The 27,065-nt window shown below is 36.0% G+C and overlaps 3 non-coding genes across 3 annotated transcripts; all 3 read left to right on the top strand.

Moving 5' to 3' along the window:
* Positions 1 to 270: 270 nt before the first annotated feature.
* Positions 271 to 349, top strand: LOC131040417 (small nucleolar RNA snoR14). Its single transcript, XR_009104859.1, has one exon. It is a non-coding gene; the product is annotated as a small nucleolar RNA snoR14 (small nucleolar RNA).
* Positions 350 to 1,812: 1,463 nt separating this feature from the next.
* LOC131857228 (small nucleolar RNA U61) lies at positions 1,813 to 1,892 on the top strand. The gene has a single exon (XR_009358617.1). It is a non-coding gene; the product is annotated as a small nucleolar RNA U61 (small nucleolar RNA).
* Positions 1,893 to 1,943: 51 nt separating this feature from the next.
* LOC131040416 (small nucleolar RNA snoR14) lies at positions 1,944 to 2,022 on the top strand. Its single transcript, XR_009104858.2, has one exon. It is a non-coding gene; the product is annotated as a small nucleolar RNA snoR14 (small nucleolar RNA).
* The last annotated feature ends 25,043 nt before the right edge of the window (positions 2,023 to 27,065 follow it).

The following is a 27,065-nucleotide window of genomic DNA, read 5'->3' on the forward strand; positions in this document are numbered from 1 at the left end:
TTATTGTAGCTATTGCTAGCGATCCGTCAATTCGGTGCTTTGCACTGTTTTTCAACTGGTAAAATATAAATTGGTAGCGGTTTGGTTAGCTTTTCTGTGAACCCTGATCTGTTGCATTTTTTAATTTTTGAAACTATTGTTCACTATGATGATAAAGCTTGTTTGCCTTAGAAGCATTCGTTTCGATGAAGGCAACAACCCTCTAAGAAGTTCTGAGTGAGCATGTAATGTTAAAATTAGATTTCTATATTATTTGTTATAAACAGCCGGTCAATGTGATGAACACAGAAATCTGTCAATCCACTGAAAATTATTGATGCTATTTTATATCTCAACAGGTTCTGATTGACTCGGCTTACTTAATAGGATTTGGATTCGGTTTACACTTTGGCTTAGGGTTTGGCGTGTCTTAACCTTTTTTGGTTAGGGTTTTGATTTTTATTTTTTTTATTATGGTTTCGTGTTCTACCTTTTCGTGAAACGTTGTATCTTAGTTCGGGAGATTAAAGGATTGGAGGTAGTTCATTTTTGTTTTAGTTGAAGTGCAGAATTTTTTTGAAGTGTCAGGATGTGTGAACGGTGGTTGATTTTGAATCCCATTAATGGTCATCCAAAGATCTGAAATATATTGTGAATTGCAATGGACATTAGCTTTTGGTTTGGTTTGCGGAACAATGCTCAAGTTAAATTACAAAGCCTGATTCTTTCAATTGTGAAAAAATTGAATAGAAAACAGATTGCGAAATAGAAGTAGGATATTGAATTAAAATAATTGAAGGTCATTGAGTGAATTAAACTGGTAGTCGTTAATTAGGTAGATCGCATTACGTGAGGTTATGTGCCCCGGTTGCTAATATGGTTTTTGTAGATTAGTTTCGGGGTGTTAAGTTGGCTCTGCCATCAGCCGAATCAGATCATCAACCGCTCTTTCCCTTCGGTGGAGAGAAGGAAGACTTTTACGGGCCTTAGTGGAAGAGTGATGAATACGGGTGGATCGCTCAATTCACTTCGTCACCAATTAGAGTTGCCTACAGTACAATTGATATGCGCTTGCCTTAACAACCAGAACCAGAACCTGAAACTATTCCCTTTCTTACCAGAGCAGGAGCAGAACCTCTGTGCAGAAGATCCACCTAACTTAATTTAGATTAGTGAATGGATTTAGGTAAAACAGTACAATTCTTAAACTATTTTGTATACATTTGTTTAAAAACCATAACCTGTGAATAATTTGTAAAAAAATTTAAAATAATTGATTCTATATTAAGTAATGATAGAATGATTGAAGGCTATAGCCATACTAAACAATTATACTATTTTTACCTACTCTACTTGTTAGAGTAAACTTGATTGAAGGCTATAGCCATACTAAACAATTATACTATTTTTACCTACTCTACTTGTTAGAGTAAACTTGATTGAAGGCTATAGCCATACTAAACAATTATACTATTTTTACCTACTCTACTTGTTAGAGTAAACTTACTATTAGAGTTTCTACCTATTGTGATTTTCTATTCCTGAGATGTAAAAACTTTCAAAATTTGAGCAGAGAAGAATATGTGCCTAATAAATGTTTCAAAAGTTATTATCAAGTAATTAAATTTTTATAGAAGAGTGTAAAATTAAAAGCTTTTGTTAATCATTTTTGTTTTAGGAGCATCAATCACTTTACTTGTAGCTATTGCTAGGGATCCATCGATTCGGTGCTTTGCACTGTTTTTAGCTGGTAAAATATAGATTTGTAGCCGTTTTGTTAACTTTTCTATGAGAACACTGTTCTGTTTCATTTATAATATCTGAAACTATTGTTCACTATGATGATAAAACTTGTTTGCCTTAGAAGCATTCGTTTCGATGAAGGCAACAACCCTCTAAGAAGTTCTGAGTGAGCATGTGATTGCTAAAATTAGATTTTAATATAATTTGTTACAAACAGTCGGTCAATGTGATGAGCAAAGAAATCTGTCAATCCACTGAAAATTATTGATGCTATTTAATATCCCAACAGGTTCTAATTGACTCGGTTCACTTAATGGGATTGGATTCGGTTTCAGCTTTGGCTTAAGATTTGGCTTATCTGATCCTTTTTTGGTTAGGGTTTCGAATTTTTTTTATTTTTTTTTGTTAGTGTTTCGTGAAACGTTCTCTCTTGGACCGGGAGATTAAAGGATTGAAAGGTAGTTTAGTTTTTATCTAATAGAGAAGTATATAACTTTGTGTGTTGGAGGATATGTGAATAGCGGCTGATTTCGAATTCCCGTTGATGGGCATCCAAAGATCTGAAATATATTGTGAATTACAGTGGACCTAACTTTTGGTTTTGCATCTGCAGAACAATGCATAAGTTAATTTAGAAAGCATAACTCTTCAATTGTGAAAAAATGAATAGAAAACAGATTTTGAAGTAAAACTAGAGTTTGAATTAAAATTAGATAGATCGCATTGAGTGAGGTTATGGCCACCGGTTGTTTATATGGTTATTGTAGATCAATTGCGGGGGTTTAAGTTGGGGCTCTCCCATTAGCCGAACCAGAGGATCAACTTCTCACTCCCTTCTGTCGAGAGTGAAGATTTTCGGCCATTACGGGCCTTGATGGAGAGTGATGAATACGGGTAGATCGCTCAATTCACTTTCGTCACCAATTAGAGTTCCCTACAGTACAATTGATATACGCTTGCCTTAACAACCGAAACCAGAACCTATTCCCTTCTCACCAGAGTAGAACCAGAACCTCCGTGTAGAAAATTCACTTCCTTACTCTAGAACTTAATTTAGAATTGAATGAATTTCTAGTAACTTAATTTAGATTTGAATGAATTTTCGTAAAATAGCACAATTCGCAAACTATTTTGTGATAATGAATTAAAGTTATACCCTCGAAAACTTGGCTAATGGGTATACAACTATTATGATTACAAATGTGCCAAAATTATGAAGGGCGATTCGCATAAAATAAACTGTAACTTTTATCTTTCCAAAAAATTATCGACTTATCTTTAAACTTAATCAGCAACAATGAAAAATATGGTGAGAGTGAGTTTACAAGGAAAACTCATACAAGAAAAAAAGATGGTGAGAGTGAGTTTACTCAATATATGAAATGATTACAAATTTGTTTTAGGCTCACTGCCACCTAAAAAGACTTGCAAATTGGGATCAACCATCCTAGAGCAAGATGCATAAGGATTTGCAAGTTGAAGCTCAGAACTCCATGGAAAAATACACAAGGACTTGCATATTGAAGTTGAATGTTCTAAGACAAGTACTTGAACCATTGTTACAAGCAACGAACTTCAACAACAATCACCACCAAACATTCATAGTCTTTGCATCACAAAACTCTACAAATAATATGATCATTAAAGCACACTAGCACAAGGCCAAGGAAAACACATCCAAACCAACATCATCATGCTACAAATCCACAACTAATCATCATAATAATATCATCACTATCATCAACACATCATACTGAATGTAGACATCAAACACCAAGAAAGGTGGACATCCACAACCCAAGGCAATTGCGACCATCAACCATAAGTATTGTTTAACTTCTTCCTCACCAAACCATGACAACACAACATCAATGACCACATGACAACTGCTCATCATCCAGAACCCATCATCAAAGACAACACATTTTGTCTGACATCAATGACAACACATATTGCCAACAAAATCTTCATCTTTACAAAAATCCACTTTGCTAAAACAAAAAAATCAAGTATTCTTTGATTGAAATCCAACAACAATCTAGGGTGGTTCTTTTACCACCGAAACTAGAACAATTGTTGAGAGCTTTCATCCTCAACAATGAAAATTGAAAATCCCAATATATAGACTTGGAGGGAGAAATTAGGGCAAATATAATATTCTCATGAAAAAGTCCCCAAAATGATTTATTTAAAACAACTTATGTCTCACAACTCTAGGCATCCCATTTGGAGACATACGCTATAAAATAGTAATCACTTATGTTATAATATTAAAGTCACTTTTCAAAGACTAAATATAAAATATTATTTTACACCATCTTAGATAACTTCAACACAACATCAAAAAAAAAAGCAGAGTTGGAATTGAAACTGATGCCAAGTGCCCAAATTGACATTGAGTTTTAACATACAATATTTGTGTTCAAAATTCATTGTCAATACTCAATATGCACATAATTCAAAACTCATTATCAATATGCATGTGATATTAAAGAAATAACATACAAAATGCCAGAGGGTTGCCATATAGTTTCATTGTCAATTACAATATGAAAATACAAAAAAATAAAGTACACTGTTGCCCCTAATCTGCATCTCATAACATTGCCATGGTCCACATCCACCTCATCCAATAGAATCCCAACCAATCCCCTTAATGTCTCCTCCTCCTCAACCTGAGCCACATCTTAGAGTTCAACATCCCACTATAAAGTTGGAGTCTACAAATGCTTTGGAGTCTAGCGATCCTGAAGTTGAAGAGCACTATGCATGACCACTAGTTTCTTAGCTCATCTAGAGGTAAGTCTATTCCTCTTAAGGGAGTGGATAAAGCCATATGTTGATTGATTCCTCTTTGCAACAAAGGAACTGACAACCTATGAAAGGAAGTGAGTGGCAAACACCATCAATTGTGGTGTATCCCTCTCGTGCCATGTCCACCATCTAATAGGGTCCCTCTAAGCTAATATCCCTTATGAACCTATCTAAAATATCAAGGTCATCACATGGAGGCTCCTTTCCATCTCTTGGTGTATACCATTTGGGATTTAGAGCATCGGCTGCAATATGAAGCAGGGTGTTCATTGTGTTCCACCTCCACATCACAATGGGCCTAATTTGTTGGCTTATATAACCCCAAAGCAGGATCCTTAGCCAAAATTGTTTTATTTATCTTCCTAAGCATGTTGTCAAATGCCTCATATATCTCTGCAAGACTAGGAGAATTTGTATAAGCATATCTAATGACATCTACAATAGGTGAGATGACAAAGTAGACATATTTGCAAAATAAAAATGCAAACAAAAAGTTTTCAATTAGGGAAAAAACAAGTTTTGAAGGGACCTGAAACCCTTTACAACCAGAAAAAGATAGGAACTAGAATCCTCAACCAGAAAGTTGTTTGAATAAAAGGAACAGGAAAGCACCAGACAACCATGGGTAAAAAGGACACCCTTAACCAAAAACAACAAAGTTGTTGAAAGAACAACCCGCAACCAACCAAAAACCATCCCATACCCAAGAACCATCAAGGTTTACATTTAGAATTGCTCTTATGGGGTGGGAGAGTCATATCGAAAGAAGGCTTAAAGGACTTAGATTTTTTGTTTTTAACACAAATCCATCCCTTCCACTTGCACTACCCTAACATGCCAATCTAGCGCACCAAAATCCTTAGGAGAGCCACCAACCATTGTCTCAACCTCACTAGAACCAACGGAAAACAAAGGCAAAACCCCAGCATCACCAATCCGACAAACATAGCCTCACCAGAACTAGCAGACGTCAAAACCCCAGCATCAGTAGGAAAGTCAACATATTTGGTAAAAACAAGAGTACTAGCCAAATCATTATCACTAGAAAAAGCCTCTTGAGTCTCCTTCACACGAGAGACATCAAGAGACACATGCACATATTCAACAGCCCCACCAAGAGAGACAACCGAAGGGGATGCCTCAAGATCCTGTGGATCGAAAGTAACCACCTCAGAAATACTCCTAGGTTGATCGGGTAACTTCGACACCGAATAATGTTGTATCGGTGTGCCTTTTCGCCAAGTAGCCTTAGTTGCCTTGTTCTCAAACCCACAATGCTCAGTAACATGCCCAATTTTAAAACATCTTCTGTAGCGAAAGGCAAACCCTTCACAGTCCAAAGATTGGACCCAAGAACCCTTTGAAAAATCAAGTAAAATTTCAGCAGGCAACTCATTTGAGATATCCAAGTCAACAAGTATGCAAACAAATGTGGAGTGGTAAATATCAGAGGATTCAACATCCACCATCAGAAAATCACCAAGGGAATCTCCCACTTCCTCTAAAAGAGAATCATTCCATAAATGAAGTGGAAGATTAGGAAGCCGAACCCAGGTCAAAATCTTATTAAACATTTCAGTAGAAGGGTTAAAATCAAAGTGCCAAGGCTTAATCATCAACAAAAATTTATCCTCCCAGCTAAAAAAGTGATCACATAAAATTTTGTCCCTATTCTGGGCATTATCAAACTTTGCAACGAAAAACCCCTTAGCCATGGGGAAAATATGAACTTTACCTGTGATAAGAGGCTCTCAGTGTTCAAATTTCCAAGCATGCAGCTAAGGAAGAGAAGGCCAAAACCCCCTAAAGCGGCATATCACACCATGTACAGAGAGGATAGAAGCATTATAAACAATTTCTTTTGTCATATCATCTTTCAAATTGATAGCTATGGCCTTAGAAACCGGAACGAACCCACCAAACGATCTAGGTCATGGCTTCCGAGTCACACCAGGCCGCACACTAGTAGCACTAAGACGAGAGGACACCGGGGAGGAGCCCATCGCACCCAAAACCCCAACAAGAGCATCCAAGGGCCGAGAGGCATCAGACTCCCCCTAGACATGAGGATCCACATCAGGTGTCGGCCGAGCATCGCCATGCACAACCAACGCAACAACAGAAGAGACATGAGCAGAGGAGGAAGAGTTTGAAATTTTTTGGGCGGGAGACACCGCAAACCAAAAAAACTATAATGCAAACAAAGAGTTATAAAGTTAAAAATATTAAAATTAAAACAATGAAAATGAAAATCACCAATCTAATAAATATTTATTAATAAAATCAACAACGTCCTACCTCATAATGGACCACGAATTGTCATCAAGTATCTTTTGTTTGATGGATTTTCCTTGAGTAGAGATTGAATTAGGCCATTTAGCCCACTCGATATTCACCACCATCAATTGTAGAGGCTCATGCACCTCAAGGATCCTCTCAAACAAGATGAAATAGGTAGTATACCTATATTCATTAAAATTTAAAAGCAATATAAGGCTCAATATTCCAATGCTTCCATATATTAAAATTTTTAAAGAAACAAAATGAAGTGGCATACCTTGTCTCAATGGGTTTGAGGAACTCCTTTGAAAATGATCTAAAGATAGCAAGTGAGTTGTGGTGGTTGCAAATGAACATTTGAATGTCTCTAGCTTACACCACCACTTGCTTCACCCAATCTATTTTCCCTATGTCTTTCAATGCATGAACACAACATGAGGTCCAAAAGACGTTCTTGTAAGCACCCTCCACCATCAAACCAACTAATTTGCACACTTGTTGAATCAATGATTACCTATACGATATTAGCAACCACAATCTCCTCTATGGCATCTCTCAAAATTCTAAATTGGAATTCTATATCCTTACGCTTCCCTAAACCATCCACTGTTTTGAGAAAATAAGAACCAACGTAGCATGTGAAAATGATATTGATGAGTGGTCGATGTCTAATATCAATCCACCCATCCATCACAATAGAGAAGCCAAACCTCATCCAAGTTAACCTTACATCCTCCATTAGCATATTAATCTTTGAATATTCTTTATCTATGGGGGTGGTTTGTAGCTTATGATCTCTAGGGAGTACAAATGAAGGACCAATAGTGGCTATATCTTTAACCATTTGTTTGAAGTAAGTGGAACGAGACACATAGAATAGGATGACATTAGCAAAAAAGAATTTGGCAATAGGAGACTCAATAGCTTCTCGTGCTTGCACATTAAACATAACTTTGATCGATCCTCCCTTATCACTACCACTCACCATCATCTTCCCCTTGTGCCAATATGACTACTACAAACAATGGATGATGTAGGCATAGATGATTATGCACTTGCAAAAGAAGGTGTCAACATTGCCCCACCTTGTTTCCACATTTTTGCCTCTGTGTGCAATCTATGACACTACCTTTTCCTCTTTTGTCGATTCTAGACAAGATTTGATCCCATGGAAATTAATACCCAAAAAATGAGACGTTACCCTTGTGTAGATGCATGTAAATTAGTCAAACAAACATGGCAATCCCACACCCTACTCCCCCCAACATTTTTTTTTCTTTGGGTCTCTAGCTATAACATATTGGACGTTGCTTCCTTCACTTCTTCCGTTGATAGGGATTTGATTTTGAGTAAGCTATGGGCTTGGGGAGTGCACTCCCTCTCCATCAAGTCTTGGACAACCTCTTTCAACCTCAATGAACCACTTAATGTGCGTCCAGTTTGGGTTTGGCTCATCAATCTCCCTCTTCATTTCTGGGAGCACTCTTGCTATGAGGCGATCAGTAACTCTATTGGTCGTTTCCTTAAGGTTGATGATGCTACGTCCTCAATGGAACACACTACCTTTTCCCGCATTCTTGTTGATATCGACATCTTTGCTTCTCTCCCGGGTGATGTGGTTCTTATGGTGGGGGATAGGCCTTCGTCACAACTGCTGGATTTTGAAGGCCTCCCCCTTTCCCTGCAGAAGATGTTTCTCTACTGGCCATCTTGCTTCAGGTTTCTCTTCTCCACAAAACAAAGGGGTTTCTACCTAGTGGAAGAATGCTACTGTTGACCACTTAATAGTTATTGCTACAAATTTTTCATCTGCTAGCTCCTCCCATGAGGATGATGTCGTGCCCCCCACGGATCCTATTGCTCCTACTGATGTTTTTGTGGCCTTGTCTCTAGAGGTCCCCACTTCCGCTTCTCATGTCCTACAACCCTCCCCTGTTGTTGGATCTGCTTCTGTTGTTCTGTCACAACCTGTTGTTGTTGTTGTTCTGCAACCCCCTATGGCCCTCTTCCAGCCTTCTGTTGTCACTGGTGTTGTTGACCCTGTGGGGGCCCTTTTGGTGGATCTTAGCATTGCTTGGTCTGTGGTTGCTCGTAGGCGTAAGGGGAAATCTTCTCCCCTGCCCCATACCCCCCCTCGTGGGGGTTTGGGTGGCCCATCCCCCCCTTGAGTGGGGTTTGTTCCTTTCCGCCTTTAGGCTGTGGTTCTCTTCCAACATCATCTCTCTTGATGTTGCTTTTTGTTAAGGGTCAATGCCCTAGTTAACACTGCTTTTTTAATCAAAAACATATTGGAGAAGAGGTTTTTTTTATATTTAAGGGCCCTCTCCATATTTTTCCATGATTTTTGAAGGGCACTTAAATATGTGAGGTTGGTGTCCACTACTACCTTGAACTTCAACACTTGCATTTCCACCTCATTTTTCTACTTCATTCTCACTACTATAACCCTCACTGTTGCTCATTTTTTAATATTGATTGCAACCTTAAACTGAAAAAATGGAAAAAATAAAAAATAAGACATTCATGCTTCTTACTTTGAAATTTTTGGAAAGAAAAAACAAGAAAGGATGAAACTTTCCTCTTTCAAGATTCAAGCTAGATATATGCCCTAGATTCAACCTCTTTTCCTTCTATCATGTTGCTCTTCCTCTTTCAATGGTTGCTTGCTTCAAACCCTTTGTTGCTCCTCTTTCTTTTTTCTTTTTTCTTTTCATAAAAAATGATAATATGAGTGAAAATTTGTGCTTAATTCCTTTTAGGGTGACCAAGGAGGTAGGGGCTCACAAAACTATTAATAATTTTCTTTTTAATATTGAAAAGTGTGTTTTTTAAAGAAAATTGCTCCTAACGTTGAGGACGATCAAACGCCCCCCGACGTCAAGGGATGTCATTTACTAAATTGGGGATGTTGTGTCCTTATTTGGCAGAAAGGGGACGTTAGGGGATGTCCCCTAGTTGTTCCCAAGCTCTCGAAACATCCTCAGTACAGGGACTATGTTTTTCAAATCAAGGGCGCGTCCTTGGGTTTCCTTGATTTTGAGTTGTCTATGTTGTCTTTCTTTCTACCTTCAAAGAACTAGACTTATTTAAAATGTATATAAAACAAATTCTCCTTCACCACTATCAACATCCAAAGGATGTTTAACAATTTCTACATTAGCTCCTTTAAGCTTTCCTTCGAGGATATTATTTCCTTGAAGTCTATAGTTCCAAACTGTGTAGCCCATTTTTTTTGCAATAGTAGTATTTTGTCCCTCTTTTATCCTTATCAAATCTTCTACTGTTTGAATTTAACACTACCTTAGGTTCAAAATCATCTATTATATCTCCTTCGATTCTTCTCTTTTCTTTAGCTAAGAGAGTTGAAATCATGTCTTTCAAACTTACAATTTTTTTTTTTACTAGAGTAAAGATTACATTAAAAAACCTTTAAAGGCAAAATTTTAAGCAAATTAGCTTTAGCATCTTCATCATCCACTCCAAAATTGACCTCTTCTAGTTGACTAAGAGTAAAGATTACATTGTTAAACTTGAAAGGCAAATTGTTTAGCAAATTAGCTTTAGCATCTTCATCATCCACTCCAAATTTGACCACTTCTAGTTGTCAAATAAGAGACATCAAATTATTCATGTGGCTTGACATAATGACTCCATTAACCATCTTGAACTTGAACAATTGAACCTTTAAATATAATTTTGCATTAATCATTGCTACTCCAAATAGTGTATTCAAATTCTCTCAAATTTCCTTAGATGATTTTGCCAAATTTACATGATATAATTTTTTTAGAGTAAATTATCATTTACTCTTCTTGCTTAAGTTTCACTTATGCATATTAGTTGTATTTATCATTTTCTAGATTGCATTAGTATTTAGACATGGTAGTTGTCAATAGGTGTATTCTACCTAACCCTACACGTGATTGGGACACGTGTCTCTCTCTCTCTCTATGTTGTTTATTCACTTTTTCCTTGCTTATATAAGCAAACCTTTGTACTCTTTGTATCATCAATCAATCAATCAACAATTCTTCTTGCATTTCTTGGCTTTCTCTATGGTTGGTTGTCTCCTGGTGGGATCCTGAAGGTGAAACTTCCTGATTGCTTGTACATGGTATCAAAATAGTACTAGTGAGACTCCATCTCACAATTGAGTTGAGTTGTTGAGAAATTTTTATTATTGGTTGGCTTTATTGGTTTGATCCAAGCCTGTTGTAGTCAATCATTTGTGGCCTATTTAGCCCTCATTTCATTCCCCATCTATCATCACTATTTGTGATTGACATAGTTTTTTATTATTTCAACAAAGAGTGTGGCAAATGTATATGTTCGACTTATTGTGGTCTTACTTGATTTGACTGATTTCTTTGCATCAATCATGCTCTATTGGTATTTTTTGTGTACTCTCTACTTGTACAAAGCTTGGTCACCACATCTTCTGCGATCACATTTGATGAAATCTATGATCAGTGTGAGACACAATCATTTTGTGTAATCCGTCTAAGGCCTTTGCACTCAGTCTATGCAGGCATGTTGCAGGGATCGACCTCATTATTTGAGATCAACGTTTATGTTTTGTGAGCCTAGGAATTGATTGGAGTCGTATATCAAGTTTTGATGATTGGTCATGACATTCTTCCAAGGATTTCGGCATACCATTTGTTGCAGCTCTAGTCATTCATTTTCATTGCTCAAATTATGCAAGGTGCAGTGACATATGCTTTCTAAACCCAATTGTTCAACTTATATGGTGAATCAACATTACCTTATATTATAAAATCAAATTCCATATTTTATCGATTAGGGTTCAAAGCATAATCTTTGGTGGGCATGGTTGAGCGCTAGCTTTTAGAGCTTTCTTTAGCTTTAAAAATATTCTTTCACACATATTGTATCATGAGCATAAGCTCACACCCAGTCTTGTGCCTTTTCTCGCATGGGGCATTGGTTCTTGGTGAACTTATCGACCCCACTTGTTGACTGTGTGCTTGGTAGTGGTTACCTTGGCTCATGGACCCCACTTGATGCTTGAATTGTTGGTGTGATTCATCTACCAACTCGTCATTAATTGCCCTTCAAGGGGGCCCCAAATTGTTTTTCTAGCAATTACAATTGCTCTCTTTTTAGCCTAATTGGCTATTTTTGTTTTATGGAGCATAACTCGGACATACAATATCAGTTTTATGCGTTCCATATACCGTTGAAAAGATGATTCCATCAACTTGTACTTTGTCGTGGTTCAAGTTAATCTGCCTAAATTTGTTGTTTTCTATCTCATTTTGCAGCTTGAAGTCATTCTTTGTGGGGGCCTTCCATTTCAATTGGAAGTTTCAGATCATTTTTTTGGCATTTTTTGCTTTGTTACGGCTCATATGGCTCAATCAACGTTTGAGATTCTCACACTGTACAACTTTCACACTTGGAAAGTGAGCATGCAATGTGTGCTTTGGTCAAAAGGGTTGTGGTCAAATTTGAGTGAGACTCAACCTAATATCCCCAGAGAGTTTGAGAGGTTCGCACATCAAAGCAAGTGTGATGAGGCGATGGGATTGTTTTCACATCATGTTTCAAAATATTTGTTATTCCATATCAAATATTGCATTACACCAAAATATGTATGGGACAAACTCAAGGATCTTTTGGTTGAGTTAGTGAAATTAGAGCTACAGTTAGAAGAAAAAATTGCATCTTTTTATTTCCATACATTTCCTTCTATTGAAGATTATTTGGTCAAATTCAAGTCCTTGCATTCTCAATTGAAGAGTTGTGGGAAAGAGAAATCTAATAAGGAATGTATATTCTTTATTTTGTCTAATCTTACAAATGTCTTTTCATACTTTTCTACTTCCTTCTATTCCACTATGGATGGGTTGGGTACAAAATTTCTAATGCCCTCATTTGAGACCTTTTGTGAGAGATTGATTAGGAAGCAATCCAAAATTTATCAAATTGATGTCAGTAAGTCTCTTGCATTAGTTGCTACTCCACCTCAAGCCAAGGGAAAAATAAGAAACCTAAGCCCAAGATAGAATCTCATGAGATTTCCACTGCAAGTTTTAAAGAGTATAATCTGAAGGAGAGACTCGCATGTAGATTTTGTCAGAACCCTGGGCATGGTGAACAAAATTGTTATAAGAAGAAAATTTATGATTTGAAATAATTACTAAAGGAGCATTGTATTTCCATTCCTTCTTTGTCTAGTTCACCCTCTTCTACTTCAACCAAACATGAGGATACATGTCCTCAAAATTTTGGAAAGGGTCATGCCTTGATTACCACTCATGCACTTAGGGATTTTGGATGGATAATTGAAAATAACCAACTCACATATATCCGCACTCATATATATACAATATAATTCATTTAAATCCTAGTTGAGGGTTGACCACAAACAGAATAAACAATAATACATAAATTCAACCACCTAGACCTATAACATCTATTGTGGTCCACTCCAAAAGATAGAGAGGACCCAAGCACATCACAACACATCCTTTCCAAATAATTCCAACAAATTGCACACGTTAACACATCCTCCAAGGTCAGCAACAAATAAAATGTGTAGATGAGCAATGTACCACACCAATCAATCAACCCAAAGAACATCTTCCAATGTAAAAAAGTCAATGCGGATTTACACATGCTATAGTGAGACCAATATCAACATACAAACTTAACCATCAAATCATATCTGGACCAAACAAGCATAATCCTAATAGGATACACCACCTTTGTCAATCAAAAACCAACCCGGTTGACATCACAAAATTCAAAATACCATAACTTCACTTGCCAGTCAAACCATCATCAAAAAACTAAACCAGAACACTGCACAAACCAAATGAACATGTCCTCCAAGACACAACACTTGAAACCACAAATCAAAGAACCAGCAAGCATTCTCTAGACTAGTTCTAAAAGATAGCCATAGTCAAAAATAGCAACGACCAACTCTACTATCTGAGCAACAGAGGACCTATAAACTTGATAGTACAACATACATAGATCATAAACATTATATCCATAACCGCACTCCATGACCTTCGCATATAAAAGGAATTCTAATCATTCTTCCACTAAGACATTAAATACTCTTTCCTACATAAATATTGTTTGCTGCATTTGAAACTTCCACTATACCAATCTTTTGAAAACACCACAAACTTACTCAATTTCACTATCAAACCACACAACAACGTCAAAACATTCATTCCCAGACCACTGCAACATATAGTGACATCAATGACAACACCAAACAAGTTGACATTAATGACAACACAACAACTCAAGTTTCCAACATTCTCCCCCTTTTTCCTTGATGGCAACACCTGTACCACCAACAACAAAGACAACACAACAAATATCTCTTCTGATTTGCATCTCTCCCCCTTTGACAACAAGGACAAAGGGAACACTACTAAACTCTCTCCCTCATTCTAATAATCTTTTATAACTGCAACACTCACCACTCCCACTAAGAGCAACCACTACATCAATCTAGGAGAAAAAGATGAACTTTAGAACTCCCCCTAGGCAAATGCACCACCTAAATGCATCTAGTTTAAAGAAGGGGAAAGAAACCCAAATTTTGTCAAAGATACTCATAATTATTCTTCACCAAAGCCCCAATAAAGATGTATGTAATCTATACCTTAGTAGGTAGATACTTCGATCTGAATTCCTTCTTTGCAACCTTCTCTCTTAACAAATGATACCGAATTGCAATGTGTTTAGTCCTTGAATGCATTACTAGATTCTTTTAAATGTTAATAGAACTTGTATTATCACACAAAATAGGAATTGTGTCCTCATACTTCACCTTAATATCTCTAAAAGTTTGTTTCACCCACATAAATTGATTACAACAAGATGTTATTGCAATGTATTATGCCTCTGCATTAGATAATGACATTGAATCTTGTTTCTTACTTAACCAAGAGACCAATCTGTCTCCCAAGAAAAATGCACCACCACATGTAGTTCTATCATCCACACATCTGACCCAATCAGCATATGTATATTCTTTCAGAGTGTAAACATCATCCTTCTTATACCATAATCTATAGTCTCTTTCAATATTTGAATATCCTCTTTACTACTTGATCATGAGATTGCTTAGGATTAGCTTGATATCTACCAACCAAACAAACAACCTGCATAATATTTGATCTTTAAGAAGTCAAATACAGTTCAATCCTCCAACCATAAATTTATCTTTTCTTATCAACCTCTGGAGATCCGTCATCCTTTCTTAACTTACAAATAGTAGCCATAGGGGTTTCAACCGGTTTAGAATTCTTCATCTCAAACTTCTTCAACATGTACATAATATACTTGGTTTGAGAAATAAAAAATGCCTTATTCTGATCGAGTAACTTGAAGACCAAGAAAAAATGATAGTTTTCCTATTATAGACATCTCAAATTCTTGTTACATCTCTTCTGCAAATGTCTTACATAAATCACCATCTCCTCCAAATACGATATCTTCATCATACACAAAAATAATCAACAATTTATCACCTTCAATTTTGAAATAAAGATTGTTATCAGTAGTACCTTTTTCTAAAATTTTGCTACAACAAATACCTATCCAACCTTGCATACCAAACTCTAGGAGCTTGCTTGAGTCCATAAAGCGCCTTCTTGAGTCTACACACCATATCTGAATTTTCTGATAGCTTGAATGCATTTGGTTGTTCAATTTATACTACTTCTTCAAGCTCTCCATTCAAGAATGTTGACTTGACATCCATTTGATATACTATAAAGTTCTTGCAAGCAACAAATGCAAGAAATATCCTTATAGCCTCCATTCTTGCCACCAGAGCAAAAGTATCCTCAAATTTTGTGCCTTCAACTTGTGAATAATCCTTACACACCAATCTTGTCTTGTTCGTTGTGATTTTTCCATCTTCATTTAGCTTTTTCCAAAACACCCACTTAGTTCTTATCACATTTTTATCCATCAATATAGCTACTAATTCCAATGTTTGATTCTTCTTTATCTTATTCAGCTCTTCTTCCATTCCCTTAATCCAACTTTCATCCTTGCTATCTTCCACATAGGTCTTTGGATCCACATGAGATAAGAAACAATAGTTTGTTTGTTCACTGGTTTCTATAAGTCTTCTTGTCTGAACTTCTTTATTCTTGTCCCCAATAATATGTTCCTCTAAATGATTCTTCCTCACATACTTTGTTAGTGTCTTAAGATTTTGTTCAAGTTCCTTTTCTTCTGCACTTATCTTTGCTTTCTCTTCCATAGTAACCTTTTATTTTGCAATACTTAGAACAACTTCTATCACAGTCTCAAATTTAAGACAATCTCAGTCTGATTTCATTCTTCACTAACTTTGACATTTGCACTCTCCACAATCTTGTTTCGTCTCTTGTTGTAACATTGGTATGACTTACTACTTGTAGAATATCTCAAGAATATGCCTTGATCTGATCTTGCATCAAACTTCCCTGGATCTTCTTCATCTCTCCTTATGTAGCACTTGATTCCAAAGATTCTGAAACACTTGATTATAGGAGGTCTTCCATTCCATAGCCCATAAGGTGTCTTTGTGTGGTTTACTCTCATCTAAACCCTATTAAGAATATAAATTGCAGTATGGACAACTTCTTTCTAATACACATTAGGCAGGTTAGCATCCTTCATCATAATTATAGCCATTTCAACAACAATCCTATTCTATCTTTCTACTACATTCAATTGATGGGTCCTAAAGAAGAAAAATGTCTTCTAATACCATGCTCTTCACAAAGTCTATCAAATTAATTTGAACTAATCTCTCCTCCTCTTTCAGATCTTAACCATTTGATCCTAGCATCAACTTGATTCTCAACTATACACTTCAATATTTTAAACTTTTCTAATCCTTAAAACTTTTCTATCAATAAAGTTACCCATGTCAGTCTAGAATAATCATTTATAAGCAACATAAAATATCTTTCACCATTCAATACTCTTTTCCTTGTAGGTCCACATAGATCTATATGAACCAGCTGCAAAGGTTTTGAAGTTGAATACTCCTTGTTCTTAAATCTCCTCTTTGTTTGCTTTCCTAGCTGATATTCCCTACACATAGTATCAACGAATTTGATAATCTTTTGTAAATCTAATATTACAACATGAGTATAACTAATTTTCACCATATTGTCAAAATTAATATGTCTCATCCTTTTGTGTCACAACCAACATTCACTACTCTACACGCCAACATACAACTGCTACCATTGTGATCCTTCACATAGTAAACATTGTCATTAGTTTTATACCTTCTGCAAATAATATTTTGGAACTTCCTTTCTTGATCTCAAATTTGAACCCATGAAATAGAAAGCTTATAGCCCTTAGTGCACATCTGACTCATGCTTAAATATTATGTCTCAGGCTCTTAACATAATAAACATCATTAATATTATGCTTACTTTCAATTGAAATAGCACCTTTACCATAAATAGGCACAACTTCCTCACCTACAAATTTTACAAAACCGCCATCATACTTTCAAAATTAATGAACTTTCATTTATCACTTGTCATGTGATTTAAACATTCAAAGTCAATTATCCATGCCTTAGGCTCCACTTTTGCATGCAATGCAGTCTTCTCATTCTCTGGTTTTTCACTGTTTTTCACATCTTCCAGATTGTCATACTTTTCATCACTCTTCTTCTCTATAGCTAAAAAAAATGATTCTTCATCTGATTCATTTCCATCTTCTTCTTCAAACAAATAGGTTTGCATTGAGCATAAATTATTCTTAGGTTTGTCTTTGTCATCTATTCTCTTTTTTTTATTATTCTGTATATGATTATCTCTTCCCTTGTTATCATCATCAAGTCTTCTACCATAATCTTTCTTATAAGTACATCTAGAAGCATAATGACCAATTCTTCCATAACTGAAACATTTGAAGGGTAATTTTTGGATCCTTTCTTCAATCTTCTAACAAAATTTGCTTCTATCTCATCCATGTCATTGCTTGATTTAAGTTCATCTTCAATCTTCTTGCTAGATTTGAATGTGGCATCTTCTCTTTCAGCAAATCATCTAGCTCAGCAAACGCAAAGGCAGAGAGTGAGCCATATAGTTGATCCAAGGTGTATTTGTCCATGTCATGGCTTTCCTCAATAAAATACTTCTTGGGCTTGTAACATTTAGGCAAAGTCAACATCATTTATCTCACAACGTCACTTTCTTCTAATTTACCACTAATACTCTTAATTGCACTCACAATCTCATTTACCTGGTGTATATATAGCTTTCAATGTTCTCATCATCAGACAATCTTAGGTTCTCAAACTTGTGTTTCATATTTGTCAACTTGGCTTGCTTTGTCTTCTCATCACCTTCATATACACTACTCGGCTTCTCTCGGATCTCTTTAAAAAACTTTAACCCAACAAATTTAGCAAATATTGCATCACTTAAACAAATAGTTGCAACTTAATCCTTCACATTGTTTTCATGTACCTTAACCTCATCCAGAGACTAAGGACCATTTGCTAGAGAAATATAACCATTTTTTACACACTCTCATATTCTAATCAGTAGAGATTCCAAATGACATTCCATTATTTTGTTCCAATAAGAATAAATTGTGCCATCAAACTTTAGTGTTTTGTAATTAACTTCTTGTATCATTCTGGATCCTCCTCAAGCAATTAAGCTTCTCTAAGAGGAACCAGACTATGAACACTAGATTTACGTGGAAAACCCTAAATAGGTAAAACCTACAATGACAATCACACTTGCAATATGAATATGAATAATTGATTACAATGTTCAAGAGCTCACTACCCCTGAAGGGACTTGCAAGACTAAGGTGCACAACCTTAGGGCAAGATACAAATGACTTGATGTAGTGAGACTCATTGTCTCATGGAAAGATACAAATGGATGCACTAATTATTAAAAGTAACACACCTTCTTTCGGTAGGTGTAGAGGATCGATAAACTGAAATAAACAAGATATCTTGATCATGAAAGTATCCTTGAACAACTATCTCAAGCAACCAATATCATGGCAAAGACATCTAACCTCAAACATTGTCTCAAGTCTCTTTACAATTGTCTTGCAAACTTCTATTATACAAAATTTGCTTGCTCCTCATTCATATCTACTTCACAACAATTCACATGCATCCCATACTCAACTCATACATCCACATAGATCCAAATTCACCAATGTGAATTATAAATGAAAGAAATGACCATCTACATGGCATTTCACTTGTAAAAGATGAGTGGGAGAATCTCAACGAGAAGATTTCAAAATTTTGTGCAAGGTAGGCCATGGCAGAGGACTGGTGTTTCAGGATCTGCGACCACAAATCATGGAGGTGTCCATTCTCCCTATTGGGTGTCGTTTCGACATGATCACGGGCTGAATAGAGTGAAGCAAGATATCTTTGATATTTGTGAAGATGACAGTGGGGTTGAGATGCATCTACAAAATTCCTTTTGTCCCTCTTTCCCCAATAATATTCCTCTCGGTGGTCTGCAAAACCGTGTTCAAGGAAAATGGCCCTTATGTCACGTGGATGCTTGTTAAGAGGGTTTCAATAGAAAAAATCCTTTGTCATTTCCAAACAATGTCCCAATTGGCAACGCACAAAACTCTTCTATCAAAAATGGGAATAAGGGTTTTCCATCTTTTGTCAATAATATCCCTTTAGGGGCTCCCTTCAATCCAGATAAGCTTGTTAAGATTTGGCAACAACAGGAACCCATAAAAGTTTGGGTAAGGAGACGTCAACCAAAGCTATCTCGCACAGAACCTATCCCAGTGTTAGTGAATGCGGGCAGAGGAGATTGTGAAGGAGGGTACAAGATCACATTACCAAATAATGTTCTGGAGAGTCAGATTTCGTTGCTTAGAGAAACAACGATTATAGGTAAGTTTCCCCATAAGGTTTTTCCTATTTCTGATCTGAAAAATTGGGGCTTCTGTAATTGGCACAATTGCATGATATCTTTTACATTGATAAAGGGGAGGGTTTTTTCATTGCTATTTTCTCAACAAAGAGGGCTAAAGATTGTGTACATAGAAGGAAATATTGGTTTTTTGAGGGAGAAAGCCTTTTCACTCTTCCATGGACTCCAAATTTCAACCCAACAACTCAAAAGATTAATTACATTCCGGTTTGGATATCCTTTTCCTCTCTATCGTTGGAGTACAAAGATTTAGATATGGTTGAATCTTTTGCTAATCAGCTGGGAATTTTTCTTAAACATGATTTGTTCTCATATGAGGAGACGGATCAGACTGTCGGGGTATGTCTCTTAGTGGATCTTTGTAGACCTTTTCCCAAACAGTTGATTATTTGATCCAGTTTTGGTTGTTGGACTCAAAATGTGATAATGGATGACCCCCTTACAATTCAAAATCATTCTAATTTGTTAGGTCATTTCACATCCCAATGTAAGAGGATTGGTCAGATGGAGATCAATGTCTATCAGGATTATTCCACAGACCCAATGTGTTGTAAAGCTCTAAATATGTCTCATGTGACATCAGATTTAATATATAAGAAACAAGATGCTCATAAGTCTAATGATTAGGTGCTTCAGTTGTTTTGTTTTTTTCTTAGAATGATTTTGCTGAAGGACTTTGTTTTTGTTGGAACAGTGAAATAGATTGGCTATAATTCACATTTCTTTTCTTCTAATTTAAAAGGGAATAGAGATTTCTTGTCCAATTTTAAAATCCCTTTTGCTGAAAGGACACATGGATACTATCATAGAACAGTAGTTACTTAAAGAATGCAATCAGTTTCTAGAGGAGGAGATATCCCTTTATCTATGTGATTATGAAAGCCCTCGACATTTAGCATCTAAAGAAATTTTGGGCAACGAGAGCGATCTTCATGTCAAAATTTAGAAATTTGCTCGATTAATTTGTCCTTCAACATGATAATGAATGGGTGGTCAAGGCATATTTCATTTGACCCTTCATTGATTATTTCAAATTGGATAGTGCTCTTCATCATCCTTCCAAAGCAAATCCTGATTGATTTATTTTTGGATATCAAGCAACAATTTTTAAATTGTTTCTCTCATCTTTCGAAGCAACCTGCCAAAGCTTCTACTCTAGTCATAGAGGATATCCCAGATTCTAATTCTTAAGATCAGAACTTTCTTTCTCAACACATTGAGCAAGATTTGGATCTTAGTGTTCATAGTGAGGATATTTTAGATCACTCGTCCTATGAATCTTCCATCTGCCAAACTCCTTCGAAGAGAATACCAACATCCAAGAAGGGGAAAGACAAAGTTGGTAGGCCGCCAAAAAAGAAGTTAGCAAAGAAAACTAAGGAGGAGGTTAGAGTGGTGTCCAATCCACTTTGGATGTAAACGTACGCCCTATGAGAGTGTCTGACTCTCCAGGCCAAGGATGAAGATTGTTACTTGGAATGTTAGGGGCTTAAATGCCCCTAACAAGAGACGCCTCATTAGATCTCAGTTAGACAAATGTGGGGCATATATCTTATTATTACAAGAAACTAAATTTTCTTTTATCTCTCAAGATCATCCTTTCAAAAATTGGAAAAATTGGAAATACAGTGCATCACAATCTCTGGGAGCTTCGAGTGGTTTACCAATACTTTGGAGAGAAAGTAGTGTGCAAAATTCTTCCATAATTATACAAGCCAATTTTATCCATGCTTTGATCACAACTTCAAATGTAACATTTCATATTATTGCAGTATATGGACCAAGTACTACATTGGGGAAAAGACATGTTTGGGATTCAATCTCAAATGTTCTTGCAAACATTTCAGATTTTCCAGTAATTGTGGTAGGTGATTTCAATGCAATCTTATCCCTTAAAGATAAAATGGGAGGCATTATTCCTCCTCTTAAATCTATGGAAGATTTCAATAACTTTGTATCTCAAAATGCTTTAAAGGATTGTATCCCCATTAATGGGAATGTTACATGGACTAATAGGTGTTTTGGTTTCTTAACCTTGCTGAACGATTGGACAGATTTTTTGTAAATCCAACATGGCTTTTCAATTTTGGTCTTCCAATAGCACAAATCCTGCCTCTTACTGGATCAAATCATTTTGGAGTTCAAATTACAACTTATCTTGATCCATGGGTACGTAAATCAGTCAAGACCTTCAAGGTTGAGCAAATGTGGTTTCGGGATATCACATTCCTTTCGTTACTTAGAGATTGGTGGATTAATTCTCCTTTTTTCTAGGTTCAAGGATGTTTCAATTTGCTAGAAATTTGCAATGGTTAAAAGCAAAAATTAAGCACTGGAATGTAAATGTCTTTAAGAATATTTTCAAACAAAAAGCACAAATTGAGGAAAGTATTGCAACTCTTAATGACGAGATCATTCGTAATGGTATAAATGAAGCTTCCTTCATTAGATAGAATCAATTGAATGATCAACTAGAAGACATTCTTCAAAAAGAGGAAATCTATTGGAGGCAAAAATCATGGGAATTATGGTTACAGGATGGTGACAGAAATACAAAATATTTTCATGCTTCTGCTAAATTGAAAAGGGCCAGTAATATAATTTTTCAAATTAAGGATTCTTCAAGGAATCTCTTATTTGATACAAAAGCCATTTGTGCAAAGGAGGTGCAACTATTTTCTAACTTGTTTGATAAAGACACTAATTCAGATCCACATTTGTCAAACAAGTGTTTTGATTTGCTTCAGCGTATTCCTGCCCTGGTAAATGATAGAGATAATGAGGACTTCATGAAACCTTTCCCTCAAGATTGAATAAATAAGTGGTTTTTTCTATGCATCCAGATAAAGCTCTGGGACCTGATGGGTATACAACTTTATTTTTTCAAAAATGTTGGAGTTTTATGGGGTTAGACATTTTACGAGTTGTTGAGGAATCTAGGATTTATGGCAATATGTTGAAACAATTCAATACTACTTATATTGCTCTTATCCCAAAAGTGGTTGTTCCATTATCTTTTTCAGAATTTAGGCCCATAGCTTTGTGTAATACTATCTACAAAATTGTCACAAAATCAATCTCAATTATATTGGCAAAGCTAATTACCAGAATTATTTCACAGCAGCAAGGAGGTTTTGTTCTGGGAAAGGAAACTTCAAAAGGCGCATTAGTAGCTCATGAAGTTATTCATTCTGTAACAAAATGGAAAAAAGAAGCGATGGTGATTAAACTAAATATGATGAAGCCTTATGATAAGGTCAGCTGACAATTTTTACACCAAGTTCTTATTAGATTTGGTTTTAATTTAAAATGGCATAAATGGCTCCTCTCTTGTCTATCTAGAGCCAAATTTTCAGTTTTATTAATGGTAGCCCAGCTGGTTTCTTTTCACCTTTTCAAGGAGTTCATCAAGGTGACCCATTATCTCCATCCTTGTTTATTATAGTGGTTGAGGCTCTCAGTAGAATGATTACATCACAACATTCTATTGGCTTGTGGAGAGGCATTGAGTTACCACAATCAAATATTGTTGTCACTCATATTTTATTTGCGGAGGATACCATTTTATTTGGAGACCCCTCTATGAGAGAAACAAAAGTAATCAAAGATGTGCTTGATTTATACTGCTTGGTGTCAGGTCAAAAGATAAATGCATCAAAATCCAAAGTCTTCTTTCTAAATTGTTCTCAGTTGATTACTATGAGATTATCAAATGCTTTAGGCTTCAAACAAGAATCGCTTCCTTGCAAATATCTTGGCATTCCTCTTTTTGCAAGAACAAATAAGAAATCTTTTTGGTCTAATATTGTGTCCTCAATTCAAAGTAGAATCTCATCTTGGAAAAATCGCTGATCTTTTGCCAGGAGAATTCTACTTATCAGGGTGGCGTTGGCTACAATTCCAAATTATATTATGACAGTCTTACCAATGCCAAGTGTGATTAGATCAGAAAGAGTCTATTTTATAAAAAAATCTTGTGGAAAGGTAATAAGGCACCTCAAAACAAAATTTAGTTGTTAGCCTGGGAAAAAGTATGTATGGATAAATGCTTTGGTGGAGCCGGTATACATGATTTGGACAAGCGGAATAAGGCTCTAAGAACCAAATTGTTGTGGAAATATTATGACAAAAATGATTTCTTGTGGGTTGCTATTCTAAAAGCAAAATATTTAGATTCTCCTGAGCTGGAAATAATTTTTATAATTGCAAATCCTCCAAGGGGTTCTTAGATGTGGAATTTTATGTTGTCTTGTAGACATCTTTTTCTTCCTCACCTTTCATGGATTATTCATAATGGTTGCAAGGCAAATTTTTGGGAAGATTTGTGGAATGGATTTTCCCCCCTTGAGCAAATTTGTTGATCTTGATGAAATTAAAACAGTTCTTAAGAGGATTTGGAGTGAGAAGATTAAAGACTACTTCACTCTTCAACAAGGAGGTGTTCTAAGGGCAGTTTGGAAGGACTTTCAATTAGCAACCATTCCTTTGAACCAAAGACAAGCCCTACTTTCAGAGTTAAAGAGAAGAGTTATCCACTACAAAAATATAGAAGATAAGCTCATTTGGTTACTAGCATCATTAGGTTCTTATTTTGTAAAACATGGATATAAGCATCTAGTTCAAAAGGAGAATAGCATCCCTTTAAGAAGATATTCTTTTTGTTGGGCAAGTGAAGGTTTGCAAAAGGCGGGAGCTTTCTTATGGCTTGCACTCATAGACAAAATGTTAACCAATACTAGATTATCTGCACTTGGCATAGCACAACCATTCAATTGTGTTCTTTGTCAAGAAGCTAATGAGACTAGATCACCTATTTCTTAATTGTTCTTTTGCCTGACAGTGTTGGGAGTGGCTTAAATCAAAATTGCTTTGGTATGCACCTCTATATTCCTCATTAAAACCAATCTTTGATTTGTGGCCCACTCTATTCTGTGATTCATTCTTTGCATGCATATGGACTATTGCCCATGTTGTGTAAGTATGGAACATTTGGTGGGAAAGAAATCTAAGAATCTTAATGAATGAATCTAATGATATTGATTTCAAAGATGGAGCTATCAATAGTAGAAGCGATAAAGGCTCATGTCATAAAATATAAAAATTTGAGTTACCCCTTTACATCATGGGATAATTTAGCTCTAGCACAATGGAATAACTTATCTCTGTCATTTAAGGGGAGTTTAATGTTTAACATGATTAATCCTATTCAATGGAAAGAAATTAGATGGAAGGTGCCATCACAAGTTTTTCTCAAGTTAAACTTTGATGGAGCAACAAAGGGGAATTTAGGGTATCTAGAATTGATTTTGTAGTCAGAGATCACACGAGGGATTTCATTAAAGGGAGCTTTGCAAGAATCCTTGATGGAACAAACTATGTTGTTTAAGTGCAAGCTCTCTTATTAGGTCTTTGAGCGGCAATTTCTTTACATCTAAAGAAAGTTGAAATAGAAGAGGATTCCATGAACACGATCTTAGCTTGCAGGAAGTTAGAAGGGTCAAATTGGAGGATTCAATACATCATGTAGGAGACTAAAACTATCATTTCAAAATTGGAACAGTATTCTATAACTCATTGCTATAGGGAAGCTAATGTTGTAGCAGATTATTTAGCCAATCAAGGTTGTAATCTATCTCATGGGGAAACATTTATTTTTAAAGAGGATGTTCATGACGATCCTTTACTTATGTTTAAGCTCCAAAATAATCTTCCCACTCTACATACAGAAAGTTGAAAAAAAAATGTGTTAACTGATATGAATTTTTTGCACATGGACATTTAGCATGTTTGAAACTAATGTGATAGAGTCCTTTGTGTGATGCTAACGACTCTCCACGATCAGTACGCTTACTTTGTACCCTGTGTGCTCATTCACTAGCATGTGCAAACTTTTCCGGCTAAGTAACACACTCGCACAATGTTATGACACAAATTGACTACCTCAATGGCTAAACATTGGCAGCAACTCCTTCAGATTTTTTGCAAATACATATGTGTGAATATACAGGTGTTCAAATTTTGCTCTTTCTCATTGGTACTTCTCTTCGTCAGGGTCCTCTGTTTTGCATTTTCATAGGTGCTAATTGTAATCTCGTCTTTTCCCTAGGAACTGCGGGATTGCAATCTATTGTGTGATCTCACATTCTATGGGTACCAAGTTTGTTTTCTCAGTCAGAATTGTGTTCTCTTCCGAGAAATTGGAGTTTTTCACAAGCAATCTCAAGGTTCATTCAGTTTGGAAGTGGGTTTTTAATCTTCACCTCATAGTGCCAAGAATTTCTTGGGGACATCTTATGTTGCTGTTAGCAACCATTTTGTTCCATCATTGGAGGTATCAACAAGCCTTTACTCTTTTTCATTGGCACTTAAATTTTTGTCTGAATATGGCTTATAGGATGTCATTATTTGGACAATTCTTCGAAGTCTCTCCTTCTAATCAGCAAACTTCCTTGAATTCAATTTTTTTCATTCTGTGTTACAAGGTTCATAATGCATTCTTAGCTATACTTGGTGAAGAATGGATCAAAGCAAATTGTTTTTCTTTACTAAGTGCATTAGCATCTTGGTTTGCTTCAGTTATTGTGGATTTATCTTGGTCAACTAGAATAACCAAACTTCTAGTTGGTTCTTTTGTCCATCCACAATTGTACACATGGAACATTTTGTTATTTGAAATAACCGAGTACAATATTTTGTGGGAACAGAGTGGATGGGAGGATTGTTTGACAGAAATTTACTTTTTGAGGATTCAATTCAAAGGTCCCTCTGGATTTCTCTCATTAATGGCCTAAGGTTTCAATCTTCGTCACCATTCAGATCATGGATCCAATTCAATAGGCAACTCATTGGTGAATCTTTATATTCACTATCCCTAGCAAAATTTGATGTCATTTCAGAACTCCTTGAGCATGCTGAAATCGACCCACATGGATACCCCTTATCCTTTCCTTTACCTTCTAAGTTAGCATCATCGGAGGAAAGCACAAATGGTTTGACAGATGAGGAAAGTGGATAGAAGCAGAGTAATATGTTGAAACCAAATTTTGCAGTGAAGATATGTCCGATTTTTGGATTTTGTAATGAAGAAGTTTCAGTACTCAAATATTTATCTTGTAACTGAAAATCGTTATATGCAACACTTGAAACCACAAATCAAAGAACCACCAAGCTTTCTCTGAACCAATTATGACAGACAACCATTGTCAAAAACAACAACCAACTCTACCCTCTGAGCAACAAAGAACCTATAAAATTGATAGTACATCATACACATCATAAACATTATATTCAAAATCACAC

Source organism: Cryptomeria japonica, chromosome 7, assembly GCF_030272615.1.
Source record: "Cryptomeria japonica chromosome 7, Sugi_1.0, whole genome shotgun sequence".
In the NCBI taxonomy this organism is placed as follows: Eukaryota; Viridiplantae; Streptophyta; class Pinopsida; order Cupressales; family Cupressaceae; genus Cryptomeria; species Cryptomeria japonica.